The 15,330-nt window shown below is 39.4% G+C and overlaps 1 protein-coding gene and 1 long non-coding RNA gene across 2 annotated transcripts in view; one reads left to right on the top strand and one right to left on the bottom strand.

The window, feature by feature from the left end:
- SEZ6 (seizure related 6 homolog) overlaps positions 1–15,330 on the top strand; it is a 420,901-nt gene that overhangs the window by 137,592 nt on the left and 267,979 nt on the right. The gene's annotated exons all lie outside the window — the stretch shown is intronic.
- On the bottom strand, positions 8,988–12,216 carry LOC140116747 (uncharacterized). The gene is made up of 3 exons (XR_011852948.1): positions 12,093–12,216; positions 10,727–10,787; positions 8,988–9,184 (listed from the first exon to the last, which is right to left on the bottom strand). It is a non-coding gene; the product is annotated as an uncharacterized lncRNA (long non-coding RNA).

Raw genomic sequence — 15,330 nt, 5'->3', positions numbered from 1 at the left:
CTCATATTAATTACATCCAACTTATCTATTAGCATTCCTAATAAAATCTGATGTCTTGATGTTTTGTGATGTGCCGCAGCCGCACTGATAGGAAGGGCACGTGTGCAATTAAGATGATGTTTCAGGCGTTTCGGCTAAACAAACCCAAGTCCCAACTGAGAGGAGAAGGCAGATTACATTTCCTCAGATTAAATGTAATGTTGTGGGGGTCTTTCCCTCTGTAGGATCTACAATGATTCATGCGGAAAACTTTATTGGAAAAGTAACGCAGAAAAAGCAGGCTATTCACTATGAAGGCAGAAGCCTGGGCGGCAGTGATAGGTCAGCCTAGCGTGGGAGACATAGGGTGCACAATACGCTTTATTACTCAGAAATTGAAATAAATGCTTCAATAGTAATGAAACATAAAACATGTGCATCGCACTCCATACAACAGTACATAGTGAAATGTTATAACCGGAAACCTCTGATCCTGATTTATAGGACTAAGGTTTTCTCTTTGAAGGGGTATTTTTTTGTATGATGTATTTTCAGTACTAGTTGTAAAATTCTGCTTATGGTCCAAAGTGTCCTCACACAAGTGCTTATTATAGGATCAATGTTAGTTCTGACTGGCTTTTAATGATGATGTCATCATCTTCTAATTCATAATTAATGTACAGGCAGTCGACAGGTCATGCACAGGAGAGGTTCTTTAGGTTTGTTCTTAAGTTGAATTTCTATGTAAGTCAGAACTGGTATATTTTAGAATTGGGATTCCAGGAAATAAAACATTTTTACTGTGACTATTAGATTTTCCAAAATTTTAGCTGTCATGAGAACAAGGATTATCAATAAAACTTCATTACAGACACCTTCCAGCTGATCATTGCAGCCTGGGATTAAAATAAAGCATTCAGAGAGCTTCTCCAGAGGTCATAGTGGGCAGAGAGGTCCGTCTGTGGCTAGTCTGTAAGTCGGGGACCTCCTGTATATATAATAATACGAAGCACATGGTATCCAATACATATTTTGGAACCCCCCGATCTACCATAGTGACTGATAAGTGTCCCAGGAGATGGACTTATAGGAATCTTGTTACAGATATAATTTTGGATATCCAGCGTTCACACATTTCCCATGTGTTTCACACCACTCTTTTTGTACGTACCTGTTTCCTTTCTTATGAAATCTTCTGACGTCTGCTCTTTGGTTCTAGTTTATTTGTTTCGTCTTCCTTTACTTAACAACCTTTGATTTCTGTAGGTAATGACATTTCTATAAATGGCAGATTGTGCGGCGGTCACCTTCTTGTACCCACCTCTCTTCGGCTGGACTTGTTCAGTTGTATCGGCACAATCATTTCGCGCAGGATAGCCACCGCCACAGATGCCATGACATTTAAAATTTAGAAAGTGTGACATTTCTACAACATGCCACAATTCTTCTGATTATTTGATAAAGCTTCCATCATTCTCTGATTGTGACTCTGTTAAAAAGTCTCTAGCTGTACTTGTGCCTTTGGCCACAGTAAGGGTATAGACTGGCATAGTACAAATTAGCAAATTGAGACCTGTTTCATATGGTCATGTTTATTGCATGTATAGAGAGATTTGGAATTTTTTTATGTGCTCCTGGAAATAGAATAAGTCATATGTTAATAACTGTATGAGAAACTATCCTGCTATATGTCAAGTGCCGGTTACATGTGCCATTGGCCATTCCCTGGGGCATAACTTGAGGGGGTGCAGAGGATGTGGTCGCAAAAGGGCCCAAGAGGCCTATGGGGCTTATATGGTGTACCTTTCATAAATGAGAAGATTAGTACTATAAACAATACATTAGTATTTCACTGGGGCCCAGCCGCTTCAAGTTACCCCACTGGTCGTACCATTTACTGAGCAACTTTCAGTACTTTTTCCTACCCAACGCTGGGGGTCTGTGTTGCATGGGCTATATTATAGGCAACACCAGTCCCTGAATCTCCAATAAACAACAGCCATAGTATAATCCAGAAGTCCCATGAGGAAGAGTCTAGGTTTTCATACAATACACATTCTTAGAAGTATGGCTACATTCACACTAATGTGTGCCCGCCATACCGTAGCATGGCGGGACCCGTCAGCGCTGGTGAGAGTTGCTTACCCCCACCCCTCTCCATAGAGAAACATAGGACACGGCGCTGTATTACGAGGAAAGATAGGACATGTCCTATCTTTCTCCTGGCTATGGAACTGTATGATGCCGCACAATTGCTGCACCGTACCACTCCCGAACGGTCCCGTGCGTCTGTGGGGGACGTATATACGCTGTATATACGTTGGACGTATAAACGTCCCCACACAGCTGTGTGAATGCCACCTAAGGCAGTAATATGCTCAGTATTTCATGATATTTATATGATATGAAGCCACTAGGAATGAACAAATTTACGGATTTGAATCCCAACATTCACATTTTTCATCCGTATGTGCATGCACGGGACTGTATCCGTATAGTCTAGTTAATGATGGATGGCTGACTATCGGCTGGCTGACAGAATGCACCCATTGGTTCTGGATACGGCACGAATATACTGAAGCAAACGGTGCACAACCGTATGCAGCCCCTATGCAACCCATATTTTATACATTCCCATAGACTTTTGTTTCGCTCCAGACAAATAGTTAAAACTTCTGCTGTCATTCATCGCAGAACTTAGAGAGGGGGGGGTGAAGGTTGAGGATAAAATTTCAAGAAAATCGCAAACATTTTACGAAACAAAATAGAAGCTTTTCATGAAAGATCTATTTTTTAGAAGACTGAAGGAGGTTATTTCGCAATTCCAGGACATTTGCCGCAACATCATTTCCATAGAATAGATTTGGAACCAAACCTTTTAAAAAAATTGTCAATGCATCTAATCGAATTTGTAGAAACCATCATGGTCCATACATTTCAGAAAATCTGTAACAAATCCATAGTAATTCTGCAGCAAACTCTTTATGTGTGACCTTAAAATTTTGCTGCAGTTAACCATTGCATAGTTAACCTCTAAAAAGTGAAGAGATTTTCTTAAAAATACTTAACATTTAAGCTTTTTTATGGTAAATGTTTCACTTTAAGCATAATAATTCCATACAGTAATACAGCAGTTAATGTTTTGTCCACCGGGAGCAGTATGTGTTGCAGTTTGTATGAGAATACTACATGTTACCCCACGTTTTATGGCCATTGAGACTTTTGTTAGAGGAAAGTAAACCCTGCTTAATATGACATCTGAGTTGCTTCCCTGCGTCTACTCTGCATTCTCAATGCGACCTTCTGTAAATCAGTGGGATTTATTTGTTTGGTCTCAGGTAATCTTCAATACATATTAACTAGGTCATCTGCTGCCCTTTCTGGTTCCTGCTAATACATGTCTATTCTTGGGTAATATTGTCTGTGTGAGCGGGATGACAAGGACTGGGCTGTGCTGGGGCTGCTTTCATTCAATGACTGAGCAGTAGTCATCCCGTCCCCTCCAGGGCACAGCTGCATTACATCTCTGTCTGCCTGGCTTATTGTGTAACGTGTTATTTCTTTATACACAGCTCTGTATTGATTTAGGAGTTATACGATTCCTTTTTTTTCTTCCTCTGCTTCTTCCTAATTTTTTTTTCTTTTCCTACGAGACTAAATTGATTTCTGAGAATGGGCTCCCCTCCTTGCTCCCTCCCACCCCTTCCTCCTCTTTCTTCATTGGAAACAGCGGTTTGATGAGGATTATTTCTCAGCGCCTCTAACTTTGTAGATTTTAAGTCCTCTCCATCAGGCGGGTTTATGCAGTGGATTAGTACCTTATGCTGGCAGCTTTGTTTGTAGGAATAAAGCTATGGCGCACGATTGTTGAAATAAAGCCTGCTCTCATTTCAGTCTATAGGTACCAGGTTACCTTTAATTAGTCCCAAACACCCTGTCCTTAGGAAGCCGGGAACATGCGCGACTTAGTGCACAGAACAATGTTATAGTGCATATGTTTTATAGATGAGCTGCATTAGATTAAGCTTTTAAACTCCAGGCCTCTCCAAACCACCTCCAGGTATGACTTTGGTTCTAAATGTTCTGTCATTAGACTTTTACTGGATAATATTATGTTATTGCTTCCCATATTTTTAATTTCTTTTTAGAGACAGATAAATAGATAAAAACTTTAGGATGCATTGACAGCCGATATTGACGGCCCATATACTTCCCCTATAGGCGGCAATGGGCGCATGGTGCCGCACAGGAGCGGTACAGTGCCGTACAAGTGCGGAACCATACCGTTCCCTACCCCGGGAAAAGATAGGACATGTCCTATCTGTCCCCGGAATACGGCGCCATGCCCTATATTTCTCTATGGAGAGGGGCAGGGGTGAGCAGCGCTCACCCCCTCCTCCTCCCCCCAGTGCCCATGTGTGCTATAGTATGGCGGGCACACGTTAGTGTGAATGTAGCCTTACAAAGATTATTGATCATTAGAAAGATAGATAGACAGATAAATATATAGATATAGATGGGGGATAGATAAATATCTAGTGCTGCTTATTTTTTCTTTGGATGTTTGGAGATCTTCTTGCCTGGCCTCATGTCAGCGTGCACCCGTTTGTATTTGTTTTATCTATTTTTGTGCTGCTTAAATCTTTCTTTCTTTATATAGTTAGATAGATCATTGTGAGATACTGTAGAAGACATATAGCTAGCTAGATAGATGATAGAACATTGATTGATACATTGATTGTTATAACTGGTTGATTGATTGTTATACCTATCTATTTATCATATTACCTCACATATTACTTTGCATATTACTTCACACATCAGCTGTATTTATAATTATCTATATCTATCTTTCATATTACCTTGTAGTATCTCATATTACCTCACACATAAGCTGTATCTATCTCTATCATATTACCTCACATATTACTTCATATACTGTATTACCTCACACATACGCTGTATCTATCTCTATCATATTACCTCATATATTACTTCATATAATGTATTACCTCACACATAAGCTGTATCTATCTCTACCATATCACCTCATATATTACTTCATATACTGTATTACCTCACACATACGCTATATCTATCTCTATCTATCATATTACCTCATATATTACTTCATATACTGTATTACCTCACACATACGCTATATCTATCTCTATCTATCATATTACCTCATATATTACTTCATATACTGTAATACCTCACACATAAGCTGTATCTATCTCTATCATATCACCTCATATATTACATCATATACTGTATTACCTCACACATAAGCTGTTTTTATAATTATCTATATCTATCTTTCATATCAGCTCAAATGATCTCATATTACTTCATATATTACCTCACACATAAGCTGTATCTATATCTATCATATTACCTCAGACAAATGCTCCTGTAAATGGTGGTTAATAAAGGATTTTTGGAAAGCACAGGGTGAAAAATGTTGACTCAAAACCTAGTCTATTACATTCACTGAGCAATTAAAAAGAAACTTGGCACTCCTTCTGTAGAGTGCCAAGTTTTCTTTTTAATTACATATGGACTGGTTTTCCTACTTGAGCAGCCTACATACTCCAAGTGGAGTGACGTGCAGTACTATTACTATGATGTTCCCTGAGTCACAGAGAGCAGCTGTGCAAAATTTGGTGATTGTAAACATGACGGTGCAGATTCCTTTAGCGGACATACACTCAGTTTTATATATGAGATATGTTGGTAGATTTGAATTATGTGCAAACCATCTAATATTAGACCTCAGTGTGCCTTATTATACAAATACTAGTTGTCATTGATAAGTATATAGCATTGGTATTATAGACCTCCATGAAATGGTTAAATGTTTGGCCTCTGGAAGAGACTTGGAGCAGGGCAGGTTATTTGTGGATGGTTACATGGCTGTATTTGGAGCGTTGGCTGTGACAGCTTCTGAAGGCACTTAATGTGAGTATAACACTATGTTCAGTGATGCTGCACTTCACGTATTGATCAGCGCTTACAGAAACACAAACAGCTTCAACTTATTATGACTAAAGGACATGAACTTGACACCTTCCTCTAATGTATTTCATTGGAGACAAAGCGGAGATGAACTGCCAAATCTTGTCTCCGCTATTTTACTTTGAAGTACACCTGTTGTCCAGTGTGGTTTGTATACAATTTCATCTTATAAAGATACTTCGTAGAACAATATAATTTTCCAAAACTGTAGCTTGAAATTTGGTTAAGAATTCTAACTACTCAAGAATCAAATACAATACAATCGGGCTTATTTACTAACAGTCCGCGGATCGCATTTCTGTCGGACTTCCCGACATTTTCGTGATTTGCGGAGGCTGGGACAGGTATTTAACAGGGGTTGTATCACACGTGATCAGATTTTGGCACAGCTGTGTTGGCTTTCATGCGACACGAATCAGGGGACAATCCGACTGATTCGGACTGAGCGCGGGATTTAACTTTCAAATTGTGTCGCAAGATCAAGCACTTACAAGCACCAGGAAGAAGAAGGTGAACTCCGGCGGACCTGATCGAGGAAGCAACACATGCGGGATATCGGGCGCAAGATCTTGGTGAATCGCGGCACATTAATGTCGGAACAATGCGCTTTGGGTGAATTCCTCGGACAGGTAAGTAAATGTGCCCCAATATGGCAACAAGCTGGTAAAAGGATTTGCAATTCACAACACAACCACGGGGGGAGCTGAAGTGATCTTCACAGTATCCTGATATTGGAAGTTATTTATCATTGGTTTTCCTGGGCTTTTTTGGCATAGTCTCAAAAAAGTGGCATTGAGGTTTTTTGGAACTCTTCACTGCTAAAATGTCTCACAGAGGTATTTCCACTACTTCATTAATCTGGCGTAAACACAGAACTACTGCTAGTTTAACACCATGCAAAGCCAGATTCATGACTTGGGAATTTTGCAAAAAGTCCCATGAAAAGTCTCACAGTTACTCCAATACCCTGCTGGTGTATGTGCTGGGAATTTTTATGCATTTTGAGACTTTTTGGGACTTTAAAAGAACAAAAAAAACCCAGACAGAAAGAAGACCATAAAAACAATTATTAAAGCACACAGCTGTACATGTGACATGGTGGATATTGCTGCTATTTTTTTTATCTTATTCAGATGTCCTAGTTCCCCCATAGACTCTGCTAATATTCATAACAGCCAAAGTAAGTAGCATATTGCACTTTCACCATTCCATTTTATGAATCATAGTTCTGCTGTTGAAGACTATCTTGTACCTGGCAGATGGCAGCTGGTTCAGGTACATTGATTTATCTATGATTGATCAACTGTTACCAATACATAGTCAATGGTGCAAGGCTAATTTTGTTAAAAGTAGACAATCCCTTTAATGCGTATCTAGTACAAGTACACCTACTTTACCTGTAGTGCATTCATGGGTCAAAATCAACAAATTTGTGGTCTGTGTGTGCTTAACCCCTTAACGCTCTGCACCGTAGCTCTACGGCGCAGAGGTATAAGGGATGTATGAAGAGGGCTCACGGGCTGAGTCCTCTTCATACAGAGGTGGGGGTTTTTGCATTTTGCACAAAACCCCCACTGCTAATAACCGCGGTCGGTGCTTGCACCGATCGCGGCTATTAACCCTCTAAACGCCGCCCGCAAAGTCGCGGGCGGCGTTTAAACGATCGGTTACCATGGTAGCCTCGGGTCTTCTTTTGACACGAGGCTACATGGTTTATGCAGGTTCGTTACAATGAGCCAGTGGCTCATTGTAATGTATGACCTGCAAAAACGCCATATATTGCAATACTGTAGTATTGCAGTATATGGTAGGAGCGATCTGACCATCTAGGGTTAATGTACCCTAGATGGTCTAAAAAATAGTGAAAAAAAAAAGAAAAAAAAAAGTTTAAAAAATAAAAAAAATTAATAAAATATTAAAAGTTCAAATCACCCCCCTTTCCCTAGAACGGATATAAAACATAACAAACAGTAAAAATCACAGACATATTAGGTATCGCCGCGTCCCAAAATGCCCGATCTATCAAAATATAAAAACGGTTACGGCCGGCGGTGACCTCCGAGGCAGGAAATGGCGCCCAAATCTCCGAAATGCGACTTTTACACCTTTTTACATAACATAAAAAATGAAATAAAAAATGATCAAAATGTCGCACAGACCTCAAAATGGTAGCAATGAAAACGTCGCCTCATTTCGCAAAAAATGTGAAAGTCGTAAAAACTGAGCCCACAAGAACGTGACGCACGTGCGGTTTTTTTTCAATTTTTCCACATTTGGAATTTTTTTTCAGCATCGCAGTACACGGCATGTTAAAATAAATAACATTACGTGAAAGTAAAATTTGTTACGCACAAAATAAGCCCTCACACAGGTCTGTACACGTAAAAATGAAAAAGTTATGGATTTTTGAAGTTGGAGAGCGAGAAATTAGCCGAAAAACCCTCCGTCCTTAAGGGGTTAATGTCCAATCTGGCATCGATGACAATAGAAAAAGACTCCAAACTCGTTCAGTGAACCTGCTGAACCCGATTGGATCTGCTCATTTCTACTCAGAATAAATCAGAACAGTTGGAAGTGGAGACAAACCAAAGATCTTCAGGTATCTTTTATTCTCTGAATTTAAGGCATATCAACAATACACAGTATAAAAACTAAAGATGCTGCCACAATGGAGTGATGGCTGGGCATACATGTTCATTCCTCACAAACTTTATTAGGCATGCTGCCAAAAATTTCTGAAAATGGAAATCCCATTACATTCTTTTATTTAAGGGTTTTATTGGATCGTTGTGCCGGGTTCATGCAGGTAACAAGAACATGAAGCATCAGAGTCATTATTAATAAATGATGTTACTACAGTCTGCACTATTTATGAACATGCATGGGAACTGAACTTTATAAAGTTCATTTTTATTGATTTGTTAACACGGATATTGATATATAGTTTTCAGCCCTGTTAGGACAGAATGGCCACAATTTCCATGTGATTTGGCACTGCCACAAGGCCACCCTATACCTTTATTACATTGCTGGCATCTTTGTAGTCACAGATCCAATTATAAAGGCTTTAACTTGCTGCCGCTTGCTACATTTCAGCAAGGTTACTGCACTTAGAAGCAATTCCTTCTATCCAATTTCCCCGTGTCTGTTTCAGCTTGCTGTCCTTCCTTCCTTTCCTTTCTTTAGGCTACAAAGGCACAATGTCAAAAGTGAGAGGCTGAAATTAACTCCTCTCTATCTTGGCAATTCTAGGTGGAACATTTTGCCCTAGATTTTTCGTGGCTTCAAAAAGTTTTGTGATGTATAAAAGTTTCTATGATATAATAGTATCATGTAGCAAAAAATTGCGTACATTTCTTTAGATGAAACCTCATCTTAAAAATAGCCATATCAGCAATTCTTATGCATAGTATAATAAATGCTAAGAATTCTAACTTTTTGATCAATGAGTGAAACTTTAAAATCACGCAATCTGTTCTCATCTCAAAGTCATTGACCTGGCAAAGATTTTTTTTTCTCTTCACAGTAGTAGATTATCGCTTGCACTTTTGTTAAATACTAAGAGGATGAGCAAATAGTATCTGCCTTTTAAAAATGTAGTTTCTGCTAAGGTTTCTCGCTAGTTGCAGCGGAAAGAGCTGCCCAACTTAAGGTCTGTATATATATCATCTTGTGCCATGGTATGCCTAAATCCCACCCCTTCAGACCCACCAGATATATCAGGAGGCTGTTATGGTGGACAATTCTGCTACAACCCCGTGGGTGCAGGCTATAGCTAACGGTCCCACTGGTGTAAGGAGGGAAAGTAATCGCATTTCATGGCCGTGTGCAAGAAATTGCAATTATTTCAAGGCTTGTACACCTGAAAGTGTTGAGTAATGTCTCCCAATGACAAATGTTAGTTCCTCCTCTGGCATGGACGTACTGGTCCACATTTACTTACCCGGTCCTGTCGCGATCCAGCGGCGCGTTCTCTGTTGAGGATTCGTGTCTTCCGGCGATTCACTAAGGTAGTGCACCCGATGTCCACCAGGTGTCGCTGCTGCGCTGAAGTCCGCCGGAGTTCACTGGAGTATATCATCCTAGCGCGTGTCAAGCGATACTTTTTTTTTTTTTAAACTGCGTTTTTTTTCCGAATTCGGGCCCTTAGTAAATGACCCCAACTGACCCTTTTTGTAGAAATAATTTCGGGTCACCTTTTGGTGACACCTTTCAGTATCTAAACTATACTGAAAAACTTGCAAAAATTTAAACCGAATAAACAATTTTGATATACTTTCCCAGATTAGCATTAATTGACCTAATAATCCACTACTAACACCTTCCCCATCATGTTTCTTTCATGGACCCCATGTTGTGGCATCATCCAGAAAATCAAGTTTGAAGTGAGCTGTATAAAATCAAGATGGCAGAGAATTTAACACTGAAGTCAAGCTCTCCCCACTTCTGAAAGCCTCCTCATCTGTGATTGACTTCATGCATTGGACTTCAGGAGATCTGGTTAGTGATGTCTCTGGATGCAGGACCATAGGACCATCAATTACAGTGAATGGGGCTTTCTGAGGAAGAGAGAGCTTGACTTTAGTATTAAACTCATCTGGGATATGCTGGCTTTGCAAAATTACAACTACTGCACCAGCTTGGTTGTTGGTTGTCATCATGGTTATCACTGCATACTCTAAGGTTTATTTGTAAAGAATAAACAATAAAATAGAAACCGAACACATACCTTATAGCACAGTGTTGTACAAATCAGTGGAGCACTGATATTTCCAGATTTCATCTTTCTTCTGTATATAAAAAAATATGTCCATATTATTTTAGCAATATTTGGAGCAACAAAGTGTTTTGTATTTGATATATATTTCTTTTTAAATATTGTTCCGAAGAAATAGTGATGAAGTGATACATATTCCCAGGGAATGTCCTCTGAACAACACAGTTACTATAGCAAACATCTCTGCCACAATGTAACAGCAAGAGCGGTGGGTAATTGATGTTATGATGTCTGTTTCATACACTCCAGAGAAGTAATTCTACAAGTCAGAATGTATTCAGTTCATTATACAGAATAAAAAGTGTTTCTATGAATTAGCTGAAAATTAGGATTAACGTATTTTTTCAGCTTTTTTCTTTTACTTCTATCTTCAATCTTTTAAGGACTGCCCATAGCACATGTACGTCCTCAAGAAGATTCACAGGCTAAACTCTTAGCTTACAGTAGACACCTGCTGTTAACTGCCTGGAACAGTTGTGGAAGATTAACGCTCTTTATCACAGCCTGCCAGAAGCAGTCTGTAATACAAGAGCTGTGTATTCACAATATACTGTATTTCAATACAGTACTAATGCAGTATATTGCATAAGAGCTCATGCAAGGTATCCGGTCGTGTCAGGTATCAACGCATCCCAAGAGTCCTCATCTATCAAGATATAAAAATGATAATGAAAAATAGCACCCAAATATCCGAATTGCCACTTTTTCACTATATTACAACATATTAAATTTCGAATAAAAAGTGATCAAAAAGTCATGCAATCCCCAAAATGGTAGACATAATTTTTTCTGGGACGAGCTGTCATTTTTAATGCTAACACAGCTTCGTACACCAAAGTGTGAAAAAGTTATTGGCCTCAGAATAGTGCAAAATGAAAAAATACATTTTTTGAACAAAGGGTTTGAATTTTTAAAAATCTGTTTGAACCTCTAAAAACCTTAATAAATTTGCTATTCCTGTGATCGTGACAATCTACAGAATCCACAGTGAAAGCTATAAAAACAGTGTCAAAGTTTTACATGTATGTCAGCTTTCTTATTGCCGAAATAAAAGTCTCAGCGGCGCTCAGGGTGACAGAACCCAAATGCCCCTCGGCTTCCTCGTACTCAAATTTATGCACGCCCCCACTGCAAGCCTCCTCCTGCTGCCGGCCAGGGAACTAGGATCAGCAGGAGGCTTGCAGCAGGGGGGGAGGGGCATGCATAAATTAAAGTCCAGGGAAGCCAAGAGGCGCTCGAGTGCCGTCAACCTGAGCGCCTCCACTCACTCATCGATGACAATAAAAAGAGACACAAATAACCTTGCTTCCTTCACCACTTTGGCTTATATCATCCTTGTTTCTTCCCTCCCAATTTGATTTTCACTTTGAATTCTCTGTTGAATTCCATGTTGCTTGCAAGATACAGAGAAGTTAAGTGAGGTTCCATATTGCATAGAAGTTATTTAGAGAGGGGGGAAGCCGTAGGTCTACACTGAACAGCTCAGAGACGGACAGTCCTATACTGACCAGAAACAGTGTTATTCTTCATATACGCACACAAGGTTCTGCAAAGTTAGTAGAAGGTGAGATTTGCTTTAAAGGAAACCTACCATTTGCTTTTATGTATTATGATTAGAGATGAGCGAACATGCTCGTCCGAGCTTGATGCTCGGTCGAGCATTAGGGTACTCGAGACGGCTCGTTGCTCGGACGAGTATTTCCCCTGCTCGAGATCGAGCATTTAATTAAAAAAACACAGTGAAGAACAATGAAGAATAGAATAAAAACAGTGAACACAGGATCATTTAAGATAAAAACACAGTGCAGAACACAGTGCAGAATAGATTACAGATGTTCGGCACATCTGCTTACTTGTCGGGAGATACGCGCGGAACGGCGCGAACAAAATAGCATGTGAAGAACAATATATATGTGTGTAAAGAACACATTGCAGATGTTTCCATACATCTGCAATGTGTTCTTCACACATATATATTGTTCTTCACATGCTATTTTGTACGCGCCGTTCCGCGCGTATCTCCCGACAAGTAAGCAGATGTGCCGAACATCTGTAATCTATTCTGCACTGTGTTCTGCACTGTGTTTTTATCTTAAATGATCCTGTGTTCACTGTGTTCACTGTGTTCACTGTTTTTATTCTATTCTTCACTGTTCTTTACATCTGCTAACTTGTCGGGAGATAATATACGCGCGGAACAGTGAAGAATAGATCGCAGATGTTTGCAAATTATCAGAAGACATTCTTTTTCAATTAAATAACACATTTTATTCCCGAACCATGGTCCCTTTGAAAAATGCTCGGGTCTCCCATTGACTTCAATGGGGCTCGTTACTCGAAACGAGCACTCGAGCATCTGGAAATGTTCGGCTCGAGTAACGAGCACCCGAGCATTTTAGTGCTCGCTCATCTCTAATTATGATCCAAACATACCCTGAGAATGCTGTAGCTACACTGATGCAGAAACATGTCGGGGAAGATTTATCATCAAGAGGTAAAACTGATCTAGCTGTCCATAGAAACCAATCAGAGTTTAGCTTTTATTTTATGAACAGCTGTGGGAAAATAAAAGCTGAGCTATGATTGGTTACCATGGGCAACTAGAACAGTTATGCTCTAAGAGACTTATGATAAATCACACCCATCTTGTTTAATTCCTGAACTGAGTGGTTTTGCTGAAAATAACAATTATAAAATTATGAGGCTTTGTCGCTCCTGTGGCTGCCCCGCCAGTTCTTCTCTTACTTTAATTATGTACTGCTCCAGCCTTGTCCTGTCCAGCAAAAGCTGAGAATACGTCATCCTGACCGGCAGAAGTAATCAATCGCTGCACCATCTCCCAGCTGCTGTGTATCCAGTCATCCAGCTCAGGTTGATTAGTCCTGTCTGGACATTTCCGACAGGATTTGTGTACGTGGAAGTAATTTGTTTATGTACGGCAGCCAGGACACCCAGCTTTCCCAAGGTCCTGAATTTTATAATTGTTTATGAGCAAAACCACCCAGTTCAGGGATTAAACAAGATGGGTGTGATTTACCATAAGTCTTTTAGAGCATAACGGTTCTAGTTTTCCATGGCAACCAATCATATCTCAGATTTCATTTTCCCACATCTGTTCATATGTTTCTGCTTTAGCATTCTCAGGGTATGTTTGGTTCACAATGCACGAAAACAAATGGTAGATTTCCTTTAAGTATATAATAGTATTATTGTATGTTTAAATGTAAATCAACTATAAAAATCTAAAACGGCAGGCTGAACGCTTTGTACTTATAATGGATGAGCAAGGTCATTACTTCTATTATTCTGGTAAGTGGAGAGAAAAGTTGTGTGTCACATCTATTGCTTGTGTAGTATGTGTCATTTGTTTATTAATAGACAAATAGCATTTCTTGTTCTATGATTCTGAACCTTGAGATTATACAAATGCGTCAAAGCTTAGTTTGTCATTCGGTACGATACATTCTCATATGCACTATCATTAGCTTTCGAAGGATTGCAGGCAGCCGGATCAAAAACAAGATCAATTTTCTTAGTTTTAAGGAAAAAGACATGTTTTGATTTTTGCTCAGAACTTCAGTGGGAGGTTCTACATGGTGAAAGTAATCTTTGTATGGACTCCTATTGATAGCAAAAGCAGGGATATCAATGATTAAAATAAATGTTATAATACAGTATATCAACCTGCTTAGCCTCTCCTGCTCTATACCATGTTACAGACAGAATAATAATACAATAGTTATACTCAATGGGGGTAATTTATCATTGTTTTTTTGTTCTCTATTTGTGGCATTGTTTTTACGATTTTCCATTGTGCCAAATGAACATAGGACAACATAACGTCACTTTGATATAGACCCTGCTTGCTCCAAATTCATTATTTGCATAGACTAGTTTTCACAATAGGACTGAATTCCCTTTAGGGGCAAGTTTTGGGAAAAAATTACTCCAGTCCCACACTGGTCTATGTGCTTCAAGTTTTGATAGTATTTTGCGACTTTTTATAGGACTGTCGCAAACTATCCTCATAACATAAGACACTGACAGCAGATTTATCAAGGGCAGAAGCCACTTTAATTAATCTGGTGGAAGAGGAGCTCCAAAGACAGACATAGAAGTGTCATAAGGAAATGCTGTAATGATAAATTACCCCCAAAGTTTTTCACAAAACATCCTTCCTGCAGGTAGGACAATCTTGCTGTACAAACTGCTGTTTGCCAATTTTACACTATATACAATCTTCTCAGCTATAACTGCTCTATAACATGGTGCCCCCAGATAAGACACGATGTACAATCTATTTATTCCCTCCTACTACATACAATGTCGCTCAGCATCTCCTGCTCTATACCATGCAGTCTTCAGTTATGAGAGTGTGTACAATCTGCTCAGCATCTCCTGCTCTATAGCATGCTGTCTTCAGTTATGAGAGTGTGTACAATCTGCTCAGCATCTCCTGCTCTATAGCATGCTGTCTTCAGTTAGGAGACTATGTACAATCTCCTCAGCATCTTCTGCTCAATAACATGCTGCTGGCATATAGGACACTATATATA

The sequence above is a fragment of the Engystomops pustulosus genome, chromosome 2, assembly GCF_040894005.1.
Source record: "Engystomops pustulosus chromosome 2, aEngPut4.maternal, whole genome shotgun sequence".
Classification (NCBI taxonomy): domain Eukaryota; kingdom Metazoa; phylum Chordata; class Amphibia; order Anura; family Leptodactylidae; genus Engystomops; species Engystomops pustulosus.
This window is presented reverse-complemented; position numbering and strand designations above follow the sequence as displayed.